This window comes from Argiope bruennichi, chromosome X2 (genome assembly GCF_947563725.1).
Source record: "Argiope bruennichi chromosome X2, qqArgBrue1.1, whole genome shotgun sequence".
Lineage (NCBI taxonomy): Eukaryota > Metazoa > Arthropoda > Arachnida > Araneae > Araneidae > Argiope > Argiope bruennichi.
The window spans coordinates 67166710-67189635 of NC_079163.1; the positions used below are offsets into that span (position 1 = coordinate 67166710).

At 30.5% G+C, this 22926-nt stretch overlaps 1 protein-coding gene across 4 annotated transcripts in view; it reads left to right on the top strand.

The window, feature by feature from the left end:
• LOC129960290 (uncharacterized) overlaps positions 1–22926 on the top strand; it is a 50480-nt gene that overhangs the window by 3190 nt on the left and 24364 nt on the right. Inside the window, exons 2-5 of one of the 4 annotated variants that reach the window (XM_056073598.1) lie at positions 19–186; positions 14257–14354; positions 17229–17451; positions 18879–19006. The exons of 1 other annotated variant lie outside the window; for it this stretch is intronic. The gene's annotated coding sequence lies outside the window, so the exon portion shown is untranslated. Of the gene's footprint in view, positions 1–18; positions 187–14256; positions 14355–17228; positions 17452–18691; positions 19007–22926 lie in introns of those variants that run through there. 2 more of the 4 variants (XM_056073599.1, XM_056073601.1) reach the window with 2 other exon arrangements.

Sequence of the window (22926 nt, forward strand, 5' to 3'; positions counted from 1 at the left end):
TTATTTACTCTGTTGCAGAAACAAGAATTTTTCATTAAAATAAAGCAGATATCAAATTTGTATTTTTAATGAAAAAGGAAAGGTACACGACGAATTTATTTTTCTAAATTTGGACAAAGATAAGAAAATTATCACAAGAAATTATACATTCAAGCTTCAATTGCAGACTAGTATTTTTTAACTAAAGTAAGTTTATAAAATTTGTTATTTACATTCAAATTCTCCTGAATATTTTTGAAATTATTTTTAATATATTACTATTTTCAGAATTAAGCTTATTTCTAGGAGCTGTCATCTGAAAAAAAAAAAAAATCCGACTACTCTACCTGCTCCATTTAAATATCAATTTCTTTAAACTGGGAAATTTATTTTTATGAATCTGATATTTCTAGAATTTAATCAATAAATTGAAAAATATGTATAATAACAATAAACAAATATTAACATTTTAAATTCCATATATCCTATTGAAGGTTGATCGTTTGATCGTTCCTTGCTTCAAATCTAACAATACACTTTTCTTGGTTTATAAGATTCTGATAATCACTGAACTCTTTGAAAAATCAGTTACAACCAAGAAAATTATAATAAATATAAAAAAGTAAGGCTTTTATCAGTGTATTAAAAAGGGGAAAATGTATCAAATTTAGAGGTCAAAAATCTCAAAAATGTAGCGCAGATAGAAATACTCTATGAAAAAATAATTATATATATAATGTTTTGTCAAATTTCGTATAGTGAATGCGTAGTAATTTTTTATGATCTCATTATGGCTTTATATTCTTCTATTTGCTGCCCGCTTTTCAGATTTTTGATTCCCTGATTTTATCTTTTTTTAATTTCATGATTTTTCCCAATAACCTATCCCAATTCTTTTTATTCTTACATTGATTATTTTTTTTTACTAATTATTTCTTAGTTTTTGACCTTTATTTTTTTACATTAATTGTGGCGTAGAAAAACAATGTTAAATATACAAACTTCATTCGGTAATCGACAGCGGTCATGCTGAGGCTGCAAAACCGTACGTAAACCACTACATTACCAATCGACCATATTTCTTTGTTTCCTTCCACATTTTAAATAGACACGTAAGATTTCATCGTGAAAATAATTACTTTCTATTAATAATTTATATTTCTAAAAATATTCTTATCTGTACATAATTTATATATTTAATATTCTTCTAGAATAATAAAATGTTTCGCATTAGTAATATTCCTATTCTAAAGGGAAATTTTTATTAATTATTTGTGCATACCATTCTTATTTTCTTTAAATTTTTTATTAAAAATATGGATATAAAAAAACTGTGAAAGTGGGAAATTCTGATTTTAAAAAAATAAGTAAATTCAAATTAATCACATTTACAATGTATTTTGGTTTTCAATAAATATCTATTTTTTTTTTCTCCTTATGACTTCTTTGTGTCTTAATTTCTTTGATTTCCTACTTTTTACTACAATAATAGAATGACGTTTAAAAATCTATTTCCTTTTTTTAAACCTTTAATATATTTCATAATTTATTATTACAAAATCTAAGAATTTATATTTATAAAATTAATTTCTAAGTGGCTTCTAAATTAATATATTACTTCATAATTAAGAGCTCTAAAATTATTGGCTCCCGATGGCGATAGCTGACTTCAATAAGAGTGCTGAATTTTAGAACTCTAGTTTAGTACATGAGGAAGAGAGTGAAGTATCGATTAGAAAATCCCACTCTTACAATCATGAAACATGTGAAATTAGTAAAAGTTTTTTACTATTTAAAACGTTGTTTAAATAGTAAAATATTAAATTTAATTTGTTGAGGCTTAGCTAGAGTTATATAGGTAAAACGTTTGATATTGACCGAACATGTACGAAAATTTAGCATTTCGCTCTTAGTTGGTTTGAAATACTAGAACACTTTAATATTATTGTAACAGTTTGGATGTTTCCGTTGTTCAAACACTATTACTGTTTATTTTTATTCCCTGCACATTTGAAGGAAAAATCATCAAGTTCGTGCTAAAAAAATTATTGAAATGAAACTTTGTGGTTGCTAAATAAATTAATCCATTGTTAAAGGTAAGATCAATTTTAATTCAAATGGATATCGATTTTCATCCTTAATAACATTGCACAAGTATAGAATTAATCTTATTTTTAGCCTTTTAATGGTTAAAATTATTCGAACACGAAGTTTCATTGAAATTTTCAATATTTTCTTCCTTCGAACCGCAGAATTAATTTTCTTTTTGCCATGTTTGTTTTTTCAATGAATGGTACCTTATCAGTCAACCACACCAATTAAATTTGTTTGATCTCATTCGCCTTTATTTCCTGTTTGATGGAGAGCTAGCAACATTAAATAATGCACTATTTTATCAGGAAGATAGAGAGCAGAAATCGACCTTCTGTTCATCAAGTGAATAACAAATCAGTCTTTCTATTCAGAAACTTGCCATTTAATGCGCAACTCGGTCAAAGTAAAAATCTGAAAAAATATCGAATTTGTTTGATCTCATTCGCCTTTATTTCCTGTTTGATGGAGAGCTGGCAACATTAAATAATGCACTATTTTATCAGGAAGATAGAGAGCAGAAATCGACCTTTCTGTTCATCAAGTGAATAACAAATCAGTCTTTCTATTCAGAAACTTGCCATTTAATGCGCAACTCGCTCAAAGTAAAAATCTGAAAAAATGCCAAATTTATCTAAGCACCCACTTAAAGTTAATATTATTATTGCAATTATAAAATTGCCAGATCGTTTAGATAATGTAAAAAACAAACCAGGTCATTTTGATGTTAAAAATGATATGCCAGTTTTACCATCTTCATTTTTTCAAAGCTATTTTTATGCGAAGTACTTCTGGAAAAAATGACTATTATAATGACTAATGACTATTAAATGGCTATATAACACTGTTAGATTATTGAGACGTTAAAAAAAGGCTTGTCGAACGAATTCCAAATGTTTATTTTTAACCTCTTTTTCATTCATGAGTTTATCAAATATGATTTTTATATATTTTACTTGCATATCTTTTATCGTATTTTTGACAGAAAATAATGCAGTGGTTTAAATATTACAGAACTGAGTCGAAAATTAAATAGTAAGTTTTATTTCGAATATTTGGACAGAAATTAGGTTCATTTTTAACTGTTTCTAATGAATTTTGGATAAATTATTTGTTGGCTAATAAAAGAATTAAATTTTTAAAAAAAGGAAAAATATTTGCAGAAGAAACACCAATTTTAATACAAACGTTTTTCTATTGCTATAATATATATTATAATAAATTCATGATCTTGCTTCTATATAGCTTTTATTAGTATTCACATTACTGCTAGGAGAAAAGGCCGCGGAGGTCACTGACCTAGTGGGAAGGTCTCGAATTCGGAACCAGGGGGTTTTAGGCTAGAGATTAGACTCCTCCGAAGAGCCATCGTGTAAGCGGATCTGGTGCGCGCTAAATCCGTCGGGGCCAAATGTCCTTCCACTTGTGCGGTGTGGAAGTTCGGAGAGGTGGTGGTGCCAGCTCAGGTGTCATCCTCGTCATCTGACTGCAGTTCAAAATGACTAGGTCAGTCTCACAATAGCTCTAGTGTTGATTTAAAACAGGACATTAATATAAATAAACTAAACTACGCTAGAAGAAAAATAAACCGATGTAGTGACCATCGTTATTTGTTTCCTTATTTACCCTGCTTCACTTTGTCTCTTCAATTTCTGAAAAGAGAGGAAAAAAGAGGATTGATTTATTAAACATGTACTTAATTAGTTCCTGCATAGCAAAAATGGACACCTTTTTAGAATACATTTCATCAATTTTACTTACTCTTTTTCTAGCAAACACCAAATGAAAACTTCATATTTAAATAAAATTCATTAGTAATAGTAAAAATTTAATTAAGTTTCAATACAAAATTTATACGCGAATCACAATTGCTGACTGCTGATTGTTTGACTAGGTTTCTAACTAGTTAAACCACAGTTTAGTGGAGTACAAAGACATACAAAGTTATTTAAAGAAAAAAGAAAAACATCCAGGTATATGAGCCTTTAGCTATTGTACCTTTCATAGAAATCGAATAAAATTTTGGTTTAACTCCCCGGGTCGTTTCATTTGACGTGCAAAACTCTTTTAAAAGAGAGCGAAGTGGGATTAGTAATCTATAATAAAATCGTATTGGTTTTCCAATAAAAAGAAAACTGAAAATGCTGACTCTACGTCATAGATATTCCGCAGCCCTTGGGGTAGGTATCAATTACCGCTCATTCAATTCAAGTAGAATTTTGTTGCGTTCGTTTATTGTGTGTGACTACCAATTAGATGGTTTCTATGAATAGTAAATGGGAAGACTGTCCCTTTGCATTTCAACCCCGATCTTGTGTGATAATAAAGATATGAGAGTCGCTTCACGACCTAAATATAAACATCGAGGTTTTCTTCTAGGGATTGTATGTGCAGAAATTCAATACATGGTTGATCTCAAATATATATATTTCAAAACAAATTTATGAAGAATTAAAATTGCCTTAATATCCCTTTATTATTTTAAATAAATCATTATTTGTAATATTTTTGTACTGAGCAGTCAATATTTTCAATATTCTAGTATTTATTCAGAGTATGAACTAGTCAAAAACAATTGTTTATATGATATTTATTAAATTTTGGAAGCTATAGCATCATCTTCTATTATAAAATGACAATTTTTGTGTGCGAATCAGCAAACTGATTGGCTAGCTGAAAAAAAAATTATTCTGTAGTCACATAATTTCCTACTTGGGTATTAAGGATCCAAACCCCAAAAATACTTCGTTCAATTTTCAAATTGTTGTTCAAAATTCAATATTTTTAATTATCATTTTTTATTCAAAAGAATGAACATTTTTCCTCTTAAAGCTTCAAATAATGGCATTTCCAATTTAAAACTTTATTAGGGCCACGATGGCCTGGTGGTAAGTTTTCGGCGTCAGAACCAGAGGGTTTCAGGCTCGAGACCCGATTCCACCGAAGAAACGTTACCACCTGGTACACGTTAAATCCGTCGGGGCCAAACATGCTCCCACTGATGTGGTGTGGAAGTTTGGAGAGGGGGTGTCAGCTCAGGTGTCGTCCTCGTCATCTGACCATGGATCAAAATTGCGAGATCAGACCCATAATAACCCTAGTGTTGCTTTAAAACGAGATGTTAATATAATTCAACCAAACTAAAACTTTATTAATTATCCCAAGTTAAACACACATAAAATGCCTTTATTACGAATTTATTTTTGAATTTGTAGACTACTTGATTGATTTTAAACATTTGTGAAATCTAAGAAAATTATCGACATATTTTGCAATTCTTTTTCCCATCTGCTTCCATTATTTTGTAGTCTCATTCAATGAAGTATTCTTCAAAGGAAACTGGAACATATAAACAACTCTGTTAACTAAATTAAAATAATAAAAAATGGAGGCGAGTTTTTTTTTAAATCATATAAACCACTTTTTCTAATGCTTCATGTCGGACATGAAAACTTATTATATTGATAGAACCATAATTATCCGTATTCTAAAATTATCTACAATTATTAGCATTCATGATAAATAAAAAATAACTTTTATATCTCCTGATACTTGTTTTAAATGAATCGATACTGTAATCTCTTTCTTCTGAAATTTGCTTTATATAATTGGCTTAGAGCTTAAAAAAATCTAATTTGAATTGAATTTTGAATCTGATTAGAGATTTAAAAAATTCCCTTACATTTGGGATACAAACGCACTTAAAAGAAATAGCTTCTTCACATACCTCGATTCAGGTACCGCAAGTTTCGGAAGTTTAATTTAGATGTATTAACTTCCCATTTTAAAGCAACACTTGGGCTATTTTGGGACGGATCTCGTAATTTTGAACCGTGGTGAGATGATGTGGGCGGCACCTGTGTTGGCACCGCCTCTCCAAAATTCCCCACCACTCGAGCGGGAGGACGTTTGGCACCAACATGCACCAGACTCGCTTCTGCGATGGAATCGGGTCTCAAACCTGAAAGCCTCTTGTTCGGAAGCCTAGACCTTACCATCAGACCACCGCAGGCCCACAGATTCAGAAAATTTATTACTTGCATTCTGTGGTCCAATATCTAAAATATCTAGTTGTGGTTTAATCAAAAGTTCAGTTTAGTTTCTATTTATTTTTATAGAAAAGTAATGGCCGTGTTTAAATAATTACCATTAGACTTGATTTCACAAATTTATAAAATTAAATGCAGATAAAAAAAAAGTCTTTATTTTACAATTAGCTTAAAATTTGTAAGCTGTTCCATTAATTTATGATGATTTTACCTTAAATATGACTATTTCACGCTTTTTGATATATATTTTTTTCGTTTGCTTTCACAATTTCGAAACCACGTTGAAAAAGTCGAATTGAGACACACAGTTAAATTATTATCCTCGAAAGCATTCAGTAGCAGTTAAAACAAATTAACGACTCTCTTAAGAAATTACAAGCGATGATTCATGGAAACTTTATACTGGAATAATTTATTCTACATAAATTTCAATCAGCGTGAAACTCATGTCATCATAAAAATAATATAAATTAAGTATAACTTATTGATTATGAAATGTCCAGGAGTTCTGTTACCGTTATTTATTATTATATTATTATTTTACTACGACTTAAGAAAAAAAGTTAATAATTTCTCTTTACAAATCAACTATCTACACAGGATTTTGTTAAATATAATGTAAGAATTTAATTACCTATTTTTTCCCCTGTAATTCTGATAAAGATCTCTTCGTTATTACGTTTACAATAGTGTAAATTTGTGTATGACAAAGGTTTCAGTTGTTCTGACTTCATTTTCTTGAAATAAATATCTGAAACAAGTTTTGTGCATCTTAAGGCACACACAAATGGAGAAAATTCTTATGATCCCCTTTCCTTAAACCACCGTACAACGCGAATACGATCACAATGCCCCCATGCCTAGAGGAATTCGCGGGGCCTCGGATCTTGTGACATAACGGAGGGAGGAACTGACCATACTTTTGATTCCTGAGTTTAGTTTAGCTCAACTGTACTAACGACCCGTTTTAAAGCACTAGGGCTATTTTGGGATGGAATTTGTAATTTTGAACTGTGGTCGGATGACGAGGGAGACACCTGATCTGGCACCTCCCTCTCCAAACTTCCACACCACACCAGCGGGAGGACGTTTGGCCCCGACGGATTTAACTTGCATCAGATCCACTTACACAACAGTTCTTCGGTGGAATTGGGTGTAGAACCTGAATTTCTTCGGTTCCGAAGCCGAAACCTCACCATCAGGCCACCGCGGCCCTTTTGATCGTGAGAAGAGGAGACAAATCAATGGCGTGAAGGCTCCTATGTATTTTCTCAATATTATTTATTATTTATTTTTTTATTTATTACAAATGCCCAGAAGATTGGCTATGACGCCATAAGATATCCAGCCTTCCAATATGTCAAAGGCATAAGGAAGGAGGAAGGAGGAAGGATGCACCACGTGGAGGCCTGCTACATTACACCCCACATTATTTATTATCATCATTACAATTAACAGCCATCCGATGACAGAATTTCAAAATTGATTAGAAATAAAAGACAAACTTTTAGCAAATATATTTATAAATATCCCTCTTCCACTTTAACCCTTAGCACTCTGATGGCTCCTCTCAGGCACCATTCAAGATGGTGCCTGAGATGGTGCAAGATGAATCATTATTTTGACGCTTTATTTATTTATTTTTCAATTTTGATTTTTAAAAATGCCTACAGAATGGTAAAAAGACATAGATTAATTTTTCGGGGAAATTCAACTTAAAACAATTATATATTAATTTATTTTTTGGAACAATAAACAAATTCTTGTATTAAGTGCATAGTTATGCATCTAACTACTTTTGAGAGTGCAAAGGGTTAAACTCCTGTGAAATTTATTTTGACATAACCCTCCATAAAATTTTCATTTGTATTCCGACACAAACTTTGATGTTACTTTCTTTCCACTAAAACTTACCGAGAATGCATTAAACTTTTTTAGATCTCTTTTCTAATTTTAGACGAGTTCTTACATAACAACTTATCTAAGTTTGATTGGATAGCCTTCAGCAGCAAGATTGGATAAAGTCCATCAATCGCTGATAAACTCAGTATATGACAACAATATTTGTCAATATTGTTAAAAAAAATGTGCATGTGTATCAGTAATGATAGTTCCTGCTAGATAAGAAAGTGTTTTTGAATTATCTTCCAGATTGATAACTGAAAAATGTACCTATTGAGGAAATTTGCTTTCACCTTATTTTACATATTTAATCTAAGAGTAGTGCAAACAAGATTATCTTTTAAAAGAAATTGCATACAATTATCGTCTTGAAAAAGCTTATCAAACTAATCAGAAAAGTCAAAATCCAAGGGAAATAAAATAATTTTACGACGTCTTGGAACGGGATAAAAAATAAACATACTCTCAAGCTACAAATTCGCTACATGATATATTCTTTTTTAATGTGAATTAAAAGAAATTTATCTTAAAGTCTGATTATTTTTAAGAAGATGAAAATTATTTCTCTAAAATGTATTCACCTGGCATGTGTGAATTCCGACTTATAACATAACTAATAATTAAAATAAAATTTATTTTCTGATGACGTTTTTCCAATTATTTTATTGTGCAGTTTTTTCTATATTTACCTTGTATACTTCGCATTGGCTCTTGACGTATCGCATAGTTTGCCCATTAAATTTGGGTTAGTTGTTACTTTTCATAGAATCAGGCTCGTAAATCCAGCTCAACAGTTATCCTCGTCATCAGACCACGGTTCAAAATTACAAGATCCATCCAAAATAGTCCTAGGGTTACTTTAAAAAGGGACGTTGATATAATTAAACTAAACTAAACTAAAAAATCTTGCACCCATACATTCAAGCACATAAAACGCTTGCTGTAATACATTCTGGCATCTTTTAAAATTTTCCCCATGTCTTCTGTATTACATTCTATATGCTATACAAAGACAGATATAATTTCTAATTGCATATTTTCCTGTCATTGTCAAATTAGCATAATTAAATTGGAATCTGCGATGTTCAGCAACTCAAAAATGAAGCATGCTGCAAAACATACCACTCAAAATTTGAAATATGTAATTAAAAAAAAACTTTTTTTCAGGAATGTTGCATTTCACTCTGGATTAAAATTATTCATTTGTTTAACGTATTTTAATTGAATTAAATGAGCAGCTTTTACTCGATATTGTTATATTTAAAAAATAATTATAGTTTAGGGGATATTAATAAGACTCTTAAGTAGTACATCATGTTATATTTTTTGCTCAGAATGTACTCTAAATTGTGTTTACTTCTTCTAAGGATTGTGATTTGCTTATATTTGAGTAATTGGATCGTTGTCTTGATTTGTCACAATTATAATAGAAGAAAGGCAAAGTGCCGTATAAAACGAAAACTGAAAGTAGAATACATTAATTTCTATAGAGGAAAGTGTCACAGTAATAGGAGCTGAGCAGTTTCATTCAGGTGATTCAGCGAAGAGAAATAGTCTGTTTTGTGAATCACATGTTATCATACATTTCTTTTCGTGGTCTTTTTATTGGCAATCATGTGCGATTCTGTTTTAACAAAACAGAAATAAAAGGACAATTCCTTTAGGTATAGGAAGCGGATGTATGCATAGAAAGTACAAAATACATATTTTAGTGCTTTTCGAATCCTCACTACAGAAGGAAAAAGGAAAAAAAAGTCACGCGACTTTCATTTTTAAATAAAAGCAAAATGGACGTTTGAAACCAAAATTTTTACTTCAGCGCCAATAAAAATGCGAAATTAAAAAAAAAAAAAAAATAGACGTGTAAGATGAAAAGGAAGGATAATAAAACAATTAAGGCAGAGGAGAAAATAAAAACAGTTGATAGTTCTGCTTATTACGGTCTATAGCATTATAAATCTTCGAGCTGAATTACTCGCAGAACTGTATGAAGTGTAAAAATATCATTTCTTGAAATATCTAAGAATATACAGAACTTTCACGAGTTCACTAAATAATATTTTTCTTTCATTAGGAACTGCAATTTTATAACCCCAAAATCTTTTCCCATTGTTTTACGATTGCATAAGACTCATGGTGGCTAGGTGGTAAGACTCGTTTTAGCGACCAGAAAATTTCAGGTTTGAAAACTTCAGCCCGTTTCTATGTAAGATCCATTATTATATGCTGCTGGTGTGCATTAAATCTGACGTCGATAATCGAACGACTAGTGAGGAGAGGAGGTTTTAAGAGAAGATGCCAACTAGTCTATCATCTTTATTGTCTGACCACATTTCAATATTACGATGCCCCTAATAGTCTTTTTGTTGCTTCAGAACAGGGTATAAATATAACTTCGCCTTGATATCCCACTGGAGTGTTTCGCGATTACCACATTCAAATTGTGGTTATAGAATTTCGTTTTCATTGGCTTTCTTTTGACAAAATTTAGTTCATTTCTTTTGATAAAATTTTTTAACATCTTGAAAGTAAGATTTCAAAGCAGATGAACCTTACATTTTGATGTACAATTCAAACTTTGAAATCTAAATAATATTTCGCATATAGAAAATACTCAAGCTTGTAGAAAATGCTTTTGATCTGAATGTGAGAAAAGGAAAATGTCGTTTTTGCTGATTAAGTTGTTAAGATGGATGATTTTTTTCCCCTTTTCTTCTGTTATCGAACACTGCAAGTTGATAATTAAATTACTGTATTTAAAATATTTATTATTGAAACAATTATAGAGGGTTCTAAAGATCTTCAATTCCAAAGGATAGTATTAATTATTTGAAAATAAGAAGATAAAACACTAATAAATTGCTAATACGTGTCTTATTTTACTTTAGAAACCATATATATAAAATGAATCATTCAAACAAATAATGAGTAATCGATGATAGAGGAAAATTCTTTAAAGAAACATATCGAGGAGACATTCAGATATAAAATGTATGCACAGAATAAGGGATAGATGCTGAATGATGGATCGTCGTATAGATTGGACCGGTATCTTAACCTCAATTTCAATTTCATTAAAGACACGAGTCTTAAAAGAAGCATTTTTTATTGCAAATTATAATAAATATGCTTATTTTATAAAATACGCATATTTATTGCTCAAACAGACATTTTTCAATAAAATCACAGGCATGAAGCCTGTTATTGTTAAATGGGAGAAATTAAAATCAATCATGAAATTAAAATTTTCATCATGAAAACGATATTCTCATCTCATATGAAACCATGCTCTGTGGCTCATTTATCAAATCCAGTATAAATTCATACAGATTTCAGAGGCAATTATGATACAAAAGCCTTGAGGTTTGCATGATTATCCTTATTACTTTATTTTACCCTTCAGAAAAAAAGTGGGAAGGAAACATGATGTAGTGAATATTTAATATGTAAAGTGTTAATAAATCTTTGATATATTAATTTATAATAATCTATAATAAATAAAATTTTGAATGATTATATATTTCATATAAATCCCCATCTATCTTAATAAATTAATATAATATTTAATTTTTATAGAAATGATTAAAATAAAAAGCTTTCATATTTCATGATTTCTGTATTTATATTTAATTCTAATAGATTCATTTATAAAATAGCTCTTTAATATTTTTCCATTTATTAAAGTATCAAGAAAGACATTTGTGTAGCGTCCAAACACATACATAAAAGAATTTATTATTGGTTTTTGCCAAAACCTTTATTACGTTAATGTAAGAAAATATTTTCATTTACTTTACTTTTTCATCACGAACATCTTGTAAACGTTAATTATTGAGTGTTTTATTACTCGTCCACTCGTCTTAAAATTTCATATATATTCGGTGATTTACATAAATGTTTTTCTTGATGCTTTAAATATTGATCCAGGCATTTTCAGTTTTTTTTTTAAATTTTATTTTGAGTTAAATATTCCTACTTTCTTAGTAATTTCTTCAGTTAGGAGAATTTCTAGATATTTGCTCCGGGCACTAGATGTATTTATCCAAAGCAGGAATTTTTTAATTTAATTATTTTCTACATTTTTATCGAAAAATCTGCTGTTTCTGAAACTCATAAACAAGTGGCACCACTGAAACGGGAATCATATGTGATTCAACTACTGATTAATTGATAACCAAGTCCTGAAAATATTAAAATAGTGTATTGCCCTCAAAAGTATATAAATGCACAAAACTTTAGACTTTTAATATTCTAGGAAGTCAGTGAAAAATGGATTATAAAGTAATATCTCTACAAACCTGAAGGAAATCAAGTTTAATAAAAAAAATATTAAGGTATAGATTATACAGAAGTTTCCAAATTGCAAGAGTATATTATTGAACGATAAAACATGAAGGAAAAAGGATCAGCCCTTAAATGAATCTCAGAAAGCAAAATAACGGAGATTGAAAAAAGTTTTATGAGAGTTTAGTTTAGTTACATTAAAGTCCCGTTTTAAAGCAACACTAGAGCTATTTAGGAACAGAATTCGTAATTTTGAACCGCGGTCAGATGACGAGGACGACACTTGAGCTGGCACCTCTCTCCAAACTTCCATACAACACCAGGTGGAGGACGTTTGGCCCCGACGGATTTAACATGCACCAGACCCGCTTACACAAGGGTACTTCGATGGAATTGAGGCTCGAACCAGAAACCTTCCGGCTCCGAAGCCGAGATCTTACCATCAGCCACCGCGGCCCCAAATGGAATGAGAGACTTCTGATATTGGAACTTAAGTTCAAACTGAAGGTTGACAGTTGAATTTCAAAGATCTTTTGCTGTATGTTATTTTCATTTGAAATTAGATTCGCTGACTAAGCCTCCAAAAAGACAACTTCCTAATGCTTTGCCAAGAAAATTTAATGATATATATTTTAACTTTCAAACAGCTGAATAAATAGTTGCAGTAGCTGCTTGAATAAAACAATAAAATAGTTGCACTTAATAGTAATGTAACATTTTAAAGAAAAATTCGGACCTTCGTTAGATTTATGAAGTATAAAATTTACATAATAATTTAAAAAATTTTAATTTATTTCAATTAAAGACAAAATTTAATTTTCGGTCAGTCAGGCTACACAGTACCCTAAAAATGACAGAAATACATTTTTAGTTTTTCCGTTTCGATGACGGTTTGGAAGTTTAACTCCAAATTTTAGATTTCTTATCTAATTTGTTTTAAAGATATTTGAAGTTTTCTGAATGTTTTCAGTCTCAAATTGAGGAAATGTGTTTAGTTTCTCTTTCATCTTGAAGCAGTTTTGAATTCTTAAATTTTATTAACTAAAATATTTTTGAATAAATCAATTCTTTAGGTGAAATCGTTATTATGTTTTATTCAGATCGTTTATGTTTCGTGTTCTTTTTGAATTTTCATTATTATACAACTAATGTATCGACCTATTCAAGAGCAGGACTTTTTCAGGATCAATATTAGTTTTCACACAACTTGTTTTGTTTTTTTCCTTTAAAAGCTTTCCAGTATAATAATGTGCTATTTTTTTATTCCTTTTTTCTGTTGAGAACATACCACGACCGAAACGTTCGCGAGTTATTAAAATGCATAATGCCGTGATGAGATGGCAGAGTAACGAAAATAATAATTTTCAAAATCAGGATGAGACTTCAGAATACATGTGTTTTGAATACAATATTGTGTATAAAATTGAAAATATTCCTGTTGCATCAGACTATATTATTGCGGACACTGAAAATAAAATCAGTGAAGCATAAAAACGAGCAACGAAAAATCAAACTAAATAACTTGCGCCAATTTAAAACTGAGAATAAAATAGAATATTTTATGCCTTTTTAAGAATTTTAAATTATTTATTTAATTATAATTATAATTATTTTTGTTTCTAATTTGTATTATTATTATTGCAAAAGAGTAAACAATTGTGTGGTCAAGTGGAGTAATGCAAATAGGTAGTGAAATCTGAGTCAGGGATTTGGTCAAAAATATTTAAAATACAATATTGCCAAATACATATAAGTTTCGGAAATTTTTCTAACGGAATGATGCTCTTTTAAAGAAAATATATACGATACTTTTTTTTTTAAATCAACTCAAAACTTGTTTTTGTATTTTCATTTATGTTAGTTTCCTTTTTTTCAAACTCCTACTTTTTCTCTTTTTTTTTTATTTCCCTGTGGATTTTATTTTAAAAACTATTTCTATTTTACTTTGAAGCTCTCTCTAGAAATCAACTTCTAGAAAGATATAAGCACTCTGATTGAAGAAAGGTACATGTTGGGTTGGTGAGCTGAATTCCTTATTCTCGATAAAAGGTGATTTGCTACTATTTATATCTTAACATAAAATTTTACAAATTAAAACAGTTGGGTTTGAAACGTTTTCTTCTGCCCAAAAGCAATTTTCAAAAGATTCCATCTTAATTATTCTTGGGTTTTCCTAAGTTTTCATGCGAATTCTTGTAAAATCATTTTGAAACAAAGAGAAAAATAAATCTAGCTATCTTATCTTTTTACAGACAAAAACTCAATCCTTCTTATATCAATCAGCGAAAAACTTAAGTGCTAAATCGAATAGAATAAGCACTTCAAAAGTTTTTAAGAAGAAAAAAATCAAATATTAAAAAATATTTTATTTTTTATAAAGTTCTCATCGTCGAACATTTGCAAACACTGTCTAAGACCAAAATTAATCTCAACAGTTAAGATGGTTCTCTTTCTTTTTGTTCTGGTAACAATGCAGTCTTAAGTGGATGGCTTTTCACTCAAATAAGTGGAGGATTGAGAGTTCTTGAGAGGTGTCGTTATCTTTTTTTTTTTTTTTTTTTTTTTTTTTCGTTTTTTGAAGAATAAAAGTATATTATTATTGAGAAATTATGATCATTGTATTTCCTCTTAAAAATTAGATATAATGCAAAAATCATACAAACACACACACACACACAAAAGATCACAAAAAAAGGGCATGAAATGGCTTTTTTTTTTTCTATTTGAAATAGTTTCTACTGATAAATAATGTATTGGACCAAAATTGAAACTTTTATTCAGAGTATAAAAATTATATAGTTAAATAAAATCGAAACGAATTTCCAATCCTTTGAATTATGATATGAAAAAAAAAAAAAAAAAAAAAACTGTGATCCAATAAATTTCGGGTTCTTGTATACTGTGAGGAGAAAAAAACATTGTCATAAACTTTTAGGCATAAATCATGTAAGGAAGTCACATAATCGCGAGTTTTTTTTCCCCCATGCTAAAGATTCTGTACAGAGTATGTAAAGTACACCCTTCATGGGGATTATTCAAAATTGAAGTTCGCATTTGTCGCATTTAAGAAAATAAGACACACCAATATGAATAATAAACTGGTAAGCCTTTATCTTTTCTTTAGCAAACTTCTTACAAAGGTTGATTAGTTTCAATGTCCTTTTACTATAACTTTTCAAAAGATCAACAATACTGAGCGAAAGGAATTGCGTCACTGTTTACACGGGGGGAGGGGAACCGTACCCTTCTTTTATGGCGAGCAGTAAAGATAAAATAAAATGAAAAAAGGACGATCAAACCCACCATTAATAATACATAATCCAGAAACTTAAGTCAACCAGCGGGAGTGGTCACCCTCCCCCCCCAATAAAGATCTTATTCCCCTCCCCCCGTATAAAATTGTGAACTTTGGGTAAGTCGCGAATGCCTTACATGATGTTGGCGAAAAAATTGTTAAAAAATATATATCTTTGGCGTGAATCTAGCATTTTTACTGAATCTATGGTGCGAATATATATATTGTATTTCTTTTTTCCAACCTATTGAAACCAAAATTTGGAACAGAAATACGGTTTTAATCACATGCCGAATTTCATTGAGCGTACTTCGTTGGTTTTTCAATCTTCAAAACAGAGAACAGCAACCCGTGATGTACGATGTCGGAGAGCCCTGTGGAGCAAAATGTGCTGCATCGGTAGGGTTATAGTCACAAGATTACATACCAGATATTAATGGTTTAAACCATTTTTTACGAGTTATTGAATTCCCATGCATAAGAAAGAACAAATCAATAGACGGTAGAGGGACAAGACATCACCTACAGAGGGAAAACCAAATTTTTCTAATTTTACTTCAAAATAACGCATAGTAATTAATTTTATATTTATATTAAAATAATCAAGTGTTTGATACCTATTAATTAAGATTTATTAATTATTTGCAATAATTGATTATTTATATGTTGACGGGGAAAAGAATTTAAGACCAAATGGAGAGGAATAATAGAAAATGAAGAATTAGTGACATAATCTCAAATTAAATATACCTCATAGATATTGGAAACAATCTTTCACATTATTTACGTTTTATAACAAAACAAGGCAATAACTAAAACAAATTAAGATAATTAATCACTTATAATTAAACTTGAGTACTGAACGCTCATTACTTAATTCTCAAGCTCAATTCTTAATGCATATCTTAATATGCATTAAGAATTTGTTAGTTAAATTGATGCTTGTGGGACATTATATGATGTGAAATCAACAAACTTAATGTTAAAGATCTTCTCAAAATCTAATTTGGATTTTCAAAAAGTATTAATCGCTGTTATTTCTGGTGAAATAAATATCTATTTAAAATAAAATTACTGTTTCTCAATAAAAATCGAAGTATTAATAATAATTTTTTTTAATGAAAAAATATTTTGGGGGGAGAATATATTTTTCTGATAAATTTCTAAACATAAATATTTTTTAACTGCAAGTTTGTATTTTTTTTTAAGTTCTTGTACTAAATCAATTATAAGTTCTTTTAAAAGTAAAAATTACATTAAATAACATGGAGAAATATTTATATAATATAAAATTCATGCGAATCTCTTAAACATTCCAATTGTTTAAAATCTTTTTTTCATAAGTTTGATGTGCGTTAAAAGGTGACAGTAGAAAAAGTCATATCCATTACTTTGACATACAATCCAATCGTAATTAGTTTTACTATAACAATTTTAACAAATGTAATCTGTTTTTAAAATTGTCAACACAGGAAGGATTGAAATTTCAATGGAGCCTCTCATAATGAGCTTAATTTGTTTCCAAATTTTACTGCAAATTGCTCAAATTTTTCATGGACGAGCAATCTATATTTATTTCGCTTGTTTATGAAGTTTTTTGAGAAAACAAATTTTTTACTTACCTCCAGGTGTGGAAGTTCTGCTGAGCATTCTTAATGAACGTATCTGAAGTTTTGAATATAGTTAGGTAACGAGTGGAATCGTCTGAACTGTAGCTGAACACTACCAGACAGGATCTGACTCCAGGTACCGTCATCAAAGACCTCTTTCTATAGCTGTTTTTGATGACATGCTTTGAAAATAGACCAAAGAGTGTAGATTCACTTGCTGTTATAGAAAATCAAGAATCAGGTAATCAATGCTTTATTAGAACCGCAAAGAGCATCCATATATTAACGCTGCTCTTGAAATTGATATAATAAAGACGATGATCATGTCAATTAGCAAGTGCTTTAACCGAGAAAAGAAAATGGAGACCCAGATGGCGTAAAGAAGCGGAAAGTAAATGAATATTATCATTGAATGGAGCATGTTTGTATTTATAATAACAAATTTTTTAAAATTTTCCTTGCCTGTTTTTATTTTACTTTTATTGTTCTTATATTTTTTTTTTTTGTTTTTTTTTTTTTTGTTTTATGTATACTGAATATGCAGTTGAAATTCCTAATGAATGAGAACAAATCTGATGAAAAGCGTTTCAGGATTCACAGGAATTCCTTCATTTTGAATTTTCACATTGGATTCGAGTCGTCGGAATGCAACAACAGATGGTTTTCTTATATGTCTCTTACATACTTAATATGCTAATATAAAACATAATGAAAGCAAAATTTCATGTGCAGCAACTTTATATTTCCACTTTGCCTTTTTTCTACTGAAGTTCAAAAACAGCAGCAAATTTTCGGTACTTGTTTAGTAAAATGAGATTATTGTCCCATTTAGAAGCTACGTAGAAGTTATTCTAGTGTGAACCTAATAGTTTTGAACTATAGTCAATTCAATTCCACATAGCTCATTGTATTCCAATGAACTCCCTTTGATCTTACTTCATGGGAAATTTTTCCCTTCCTTTGGAGGTCAAAAAATTCAAGGTATACTCAAAGAGTTTACAAAGGAATGGTGAATGTCTGCTAGCAATTCTTGAATCACAGTCACAATTTCGTTCATCGGAGATGGAGGATATCTCTTAGATAATTGAATCATCAGGTTGTACTGGCAAGTTCTCGGAAAGGAAGTTCAGGGATTTTTAAGAGATCACTTCCGTAGAATTTTTTCAAGATGACTTAAATAGAATTCTTGTCATTAGTTAAAGCTTTATCCACTGAAAGAGAAATTTTCCTTACTTGATTCTGGGTATTTGATTTCTGTTCTATAGGCTTCTAGAAGTAGTATTAATTCAGTATTAATTTTTTAAATTACTTACTTGAAGAATGTTTCCTATTTAAATATAGTTGTTTTCTATAGCTTCACCTTTCTTGAAAGAAGATAAACATGATTTTACTTGATATAAAAGATATTTAGTATAAAACTTTTTTATAGTGATACAATCGTGAATATAAAACAAAATTTGAAAAAAATTCTCTGATGAAATTAAGGGAGATATTACACTAAAATATTCACCTAAATCTTGGATATAACAAAGAATAAAAACAAATAATATATTTGTACCATTTATCAGAGAAGACTTAATTTCTTCTCTTGCTTCATTTAAAAGACTGAAATCCAAAAAAGGCTATTTACCATATTTACAGAAATAATCTTTATAAGTTTATTTTCAGTAAGAATTGGAAAGGTATAGTCCGCCTCACTATTGTTGGCACAGTCGAAAACTTCGAATTAATAGGAAATGGGGAAGGCATTAAAAGCAACCGGCAAATCAAGACTTCCACATTTGACATATTAGCGGGTGAGTTTGTTGCGAGCTTTCAGTTAAATTTTTTGTTGCTGTTGTTGCTTTTTCAGCTTGTTGGATTTTATATTTGAGGAAATAAGAAGGTAAGGCGAATGAAATAGAATTATAATTATATGGCTGAATCGAGCATTTAGCACATGATTGATTTAAAGAATTCAACATTATAATTATGAATCAAGGTAACTGGTATTTGCATATACAGTTTCGCATTTTATACAGATCCGCAGGGGCTTAGGAGTGGGTGGAGGTAAAGGGATGAAACACCCCCCCCCTCCCAGATTTTTTTCAAGTCGGCAATATTTGAAGGGATATTCGTACACGATATTTTATCCCGCATATCGATGACATGTGGATAAATACGATTACATTGTCAAAAGAAGTCAGTAAAATTTCATTCCGTAAGCAATTTTTTTTTTTTTTTTTTTTTACCAAACATGAGCTGAAAATTTATTGAAATAATTTCATTGAAAGAAAAAGTTGTTGTTTCTGTAATTTTTAGTACACAAATGTCGTTTCTATTGTCTTTAAACTATACAATTTTTCGACTTGTATAAGTTCAAATTAATGCATCGAAATAAAAAAAAATGGACAAATTTTTGATTACTAAACTTCGGTTAGATAATTATACAAATAATTAGGCTACACAGATTCAATGCAAATTACGAATACAATGACATGTAAATATTGGAATTAAGAGAATAGATTGTATAGTGTTCTTGAAGTAAGTCATGGAAAGGGGAAATCCTTATTCATTATTTATTGTCATGTCATTAAAAAAATTTTTGATACTATCTCCCTCAGATTGTAAAAATTAGTCGGGTATTTTTCAATTCTCGTAAATTATTCCCAGCATTCCCTTTATAATGTCATTTAGCTAATTAGAAAGTTTTTAAATCAAATCAATCGGTAATTCTATTTTTTTTTCTCTTTATATTTTGTATTTCCTATTAAAATCATGTCAAAATATTGCCTATAGTTGGAACATATTTTGGTTTTTCAATGTATAAATTAAAACTTGTATTCACTTCTGAATTGTTTTTTGTTATTTAAATATATTCAATCTCTGAGTCCTCAATGATCTCAACAAATTAATTTTAAAAATGCTCAATTCACTCAAAAGTTCCAAGGAAGCTTTACAAGCAGTTAGCGAGAACAAATCTTCAGCAATTCGAAATGCAGTTACTGCCAAATTTCAAAACTGTTTTTCTCTACATCTTCTATTTTTCGACTTTCCAGGAATGGTAATTAATTCAAAATCGTTAGAAATCTGAAAATTTAACGTTAAGATCACATATCAAATTGCACGCAATCAGATTCAAAGATTAAAAGACAAAAGAAGAATTTTTATTTCCTTATATAATAAAATTTAATATTATTTAACAAGTTTTATATTAGCCAGGTAATGTTTTATGTTACTACGCATTGGTTTTCAAAGCAAATCTATTTCTTTTCAGAGACAACAAAGATTTTCTAATTTGAACATTAACAATCTATAATATTGATGTATCAGAAATATTTAACCGTTAATAGAAAAAGTTGTATATTCTACAAAATCATGATATAAATCCTGCAGGAAAAAAGCCACAAAGCTGACGAATGCTCAATTTTGTTGCAAAAAATATTCAAAACATATAAATCTAAATATTAATATAAAAAACTAACATTGATGCAGAAGTTATGATTTCAACATAAAATAAAAATCTTTGAAGAATTTAAGGAATTCATGACTAGTCGGATTCCTTACAGACAAAGTTACTGAAGCGTTAAAGGAAGGCATGTCCGCATTATCAATTCAGTACCGCTTAAGGGGCTGGCTATCAAATTCAAAATCATATTCGGCAGAGACAGTTTTGCTTCAGAATCATCCGAATCATCACCTACAATGAAACTAATCTTGTCGATAGTTTGCTCAACTAAATTGTCAATCTCCCGATATCTCTTTTCAACCTGGTCACAGAAACTCTTCCATTTATCCTTTCGTTACGTTTGAAAGGCCATTTATAGCCAGATCTTTTAGAGTTGTTTTGTTGAGCTCGCTTTAACATTTCTATTCCGCACATATGTTTTTGTGGATCCCATACCATTTCGATGGCATTTAAATCCCAATGATATGGTGGAATTCTTAAAACATCATGACCTTTTAAGATTTCATCAAAATACCGGTATTCGGTATCTCGGTATACCGGTATTGCAATCCCTAACTACAATTCTTAGGCATTATGGTACTGATATTTAGATGGATGTAAATCTGAAAAGTCAGAAAAGCAACAGAAATTAAATAATTCATATAAACACAAGCCGCTCGCAAAATTGTAAACGAACAACGACGCTTCAAGAAAAAACTTCTATCGCCAACGCATGATTATAGAACCCTGACTCCTCTTGTTTTCAACTGCTTTTGAAATGGACTTATCCGAAGACAAATGTCAAAAATCATGAGGTGGACTATAGTAAGAATATTTTGCTTTTAGTTAACTTTCATATTTTTAAAAAAATTTCGAAAATGTTTTCACCATTTCTACACCAATAACAAAACAGTGCTATTTAGTAAAAATAGTGCAATTCTTTAGCTAGCGTAGGATTGTCTCATTGCTTTTTTTTTCTGAACCTGACAACAAGTGCGCTGATATGAGAGATGAACTAAAGAAGAGCTTCGCTTTACATTTAATCAAAGGGCGCAACGAAAGTATGGCTTAGACTTGTGGTGAAAGCTTATAAGCCAGTTAACAGCTACACTACCTGAGCAATTGCTTTTGTATTGTGGTCATGTTACTCGGCTGCGAACCACAAGGTCCCAGGTTCTATCCTCGCTCATCTCAATTCGTCACATTGGTGACCTCGGACGATGAACCTTCAACCTTCGTACATATGTTGTAGCGTCATCTACCCACAGCAAACCAAAGTCGTCAGATTCACTTGACGCATCAACAGAAAGTCGTCAGACTCACTTGACGCAGCATCAGCAACCACTCACCCACACACGCTCGCCATAACGCTTGGCGCTACTCAAATGCTCAAATGGGTACAGGCGCATTAGAGTCAACAACTAATACATCACCACTCAACAGCTATATCGTTCGTCTCACTTCCGACTCACTGGAGGGAGAGTCTGTGGTGAAAGCTTATAAGCCAGTTAACAGCTACGCTACCCGAGCAATTGCTTTTGTATTGTGGTCTTGTTACTCGGCTACGAACCACAAGGTCCCAGGTTCTATCCTCGCTCATTCCAAGCCACCACAAACTATTCTTGCAACGCTTTCTGACGAGCCGTTAGTCATTGTTTGGATTCAATGCATTAAAAAACTCTGACAATCTGCTCTTTGTATTTCAGCGATACGTGCGCCCGTTGACGCAGTTTTTGTTGTATATTCCATTTTTTGTTATTTTTAAAAAATGATGTAACTGTAATCAACAACTACCTCATTCATTCGACAAACAATAAGGAAAAGCTACTGAGAATGAAATATCTCTGAAAACTGGCAAACACAATTATGAAAAAATACGATGAGCGAATACTTTACGTTTTTACAAAGCGAGCTAAAACGAAAAATGTTGAAAAGAAAAGCAGAACAAGATTTTGAAAAAGTGAACTAAGTCTCATTAGGTAAGAAGCCAAATTACATCAGGTTTACCAAATTACAAACTAATTTTAATTATTAATTTTTCCAACTTTTAATTTAAACTTTTAATTTAAATTTTATATAAGAATAGGGGGTTGAAATGCCATTTCCAACCCTGTGAACACAGATGTTTAGCAAAGGGTCGGCCCTTTCATTTCCAAAGTTCCCGACATGGGCCTTAACCCAATTTAGGCCGACCACATTCCTACATGCATAAAGTTGATTTTTAACTTTGTTGACGAAATGTAACCTGGGTAGGGTTCTGTGAATAGTATCAATACAGGACTGACTATT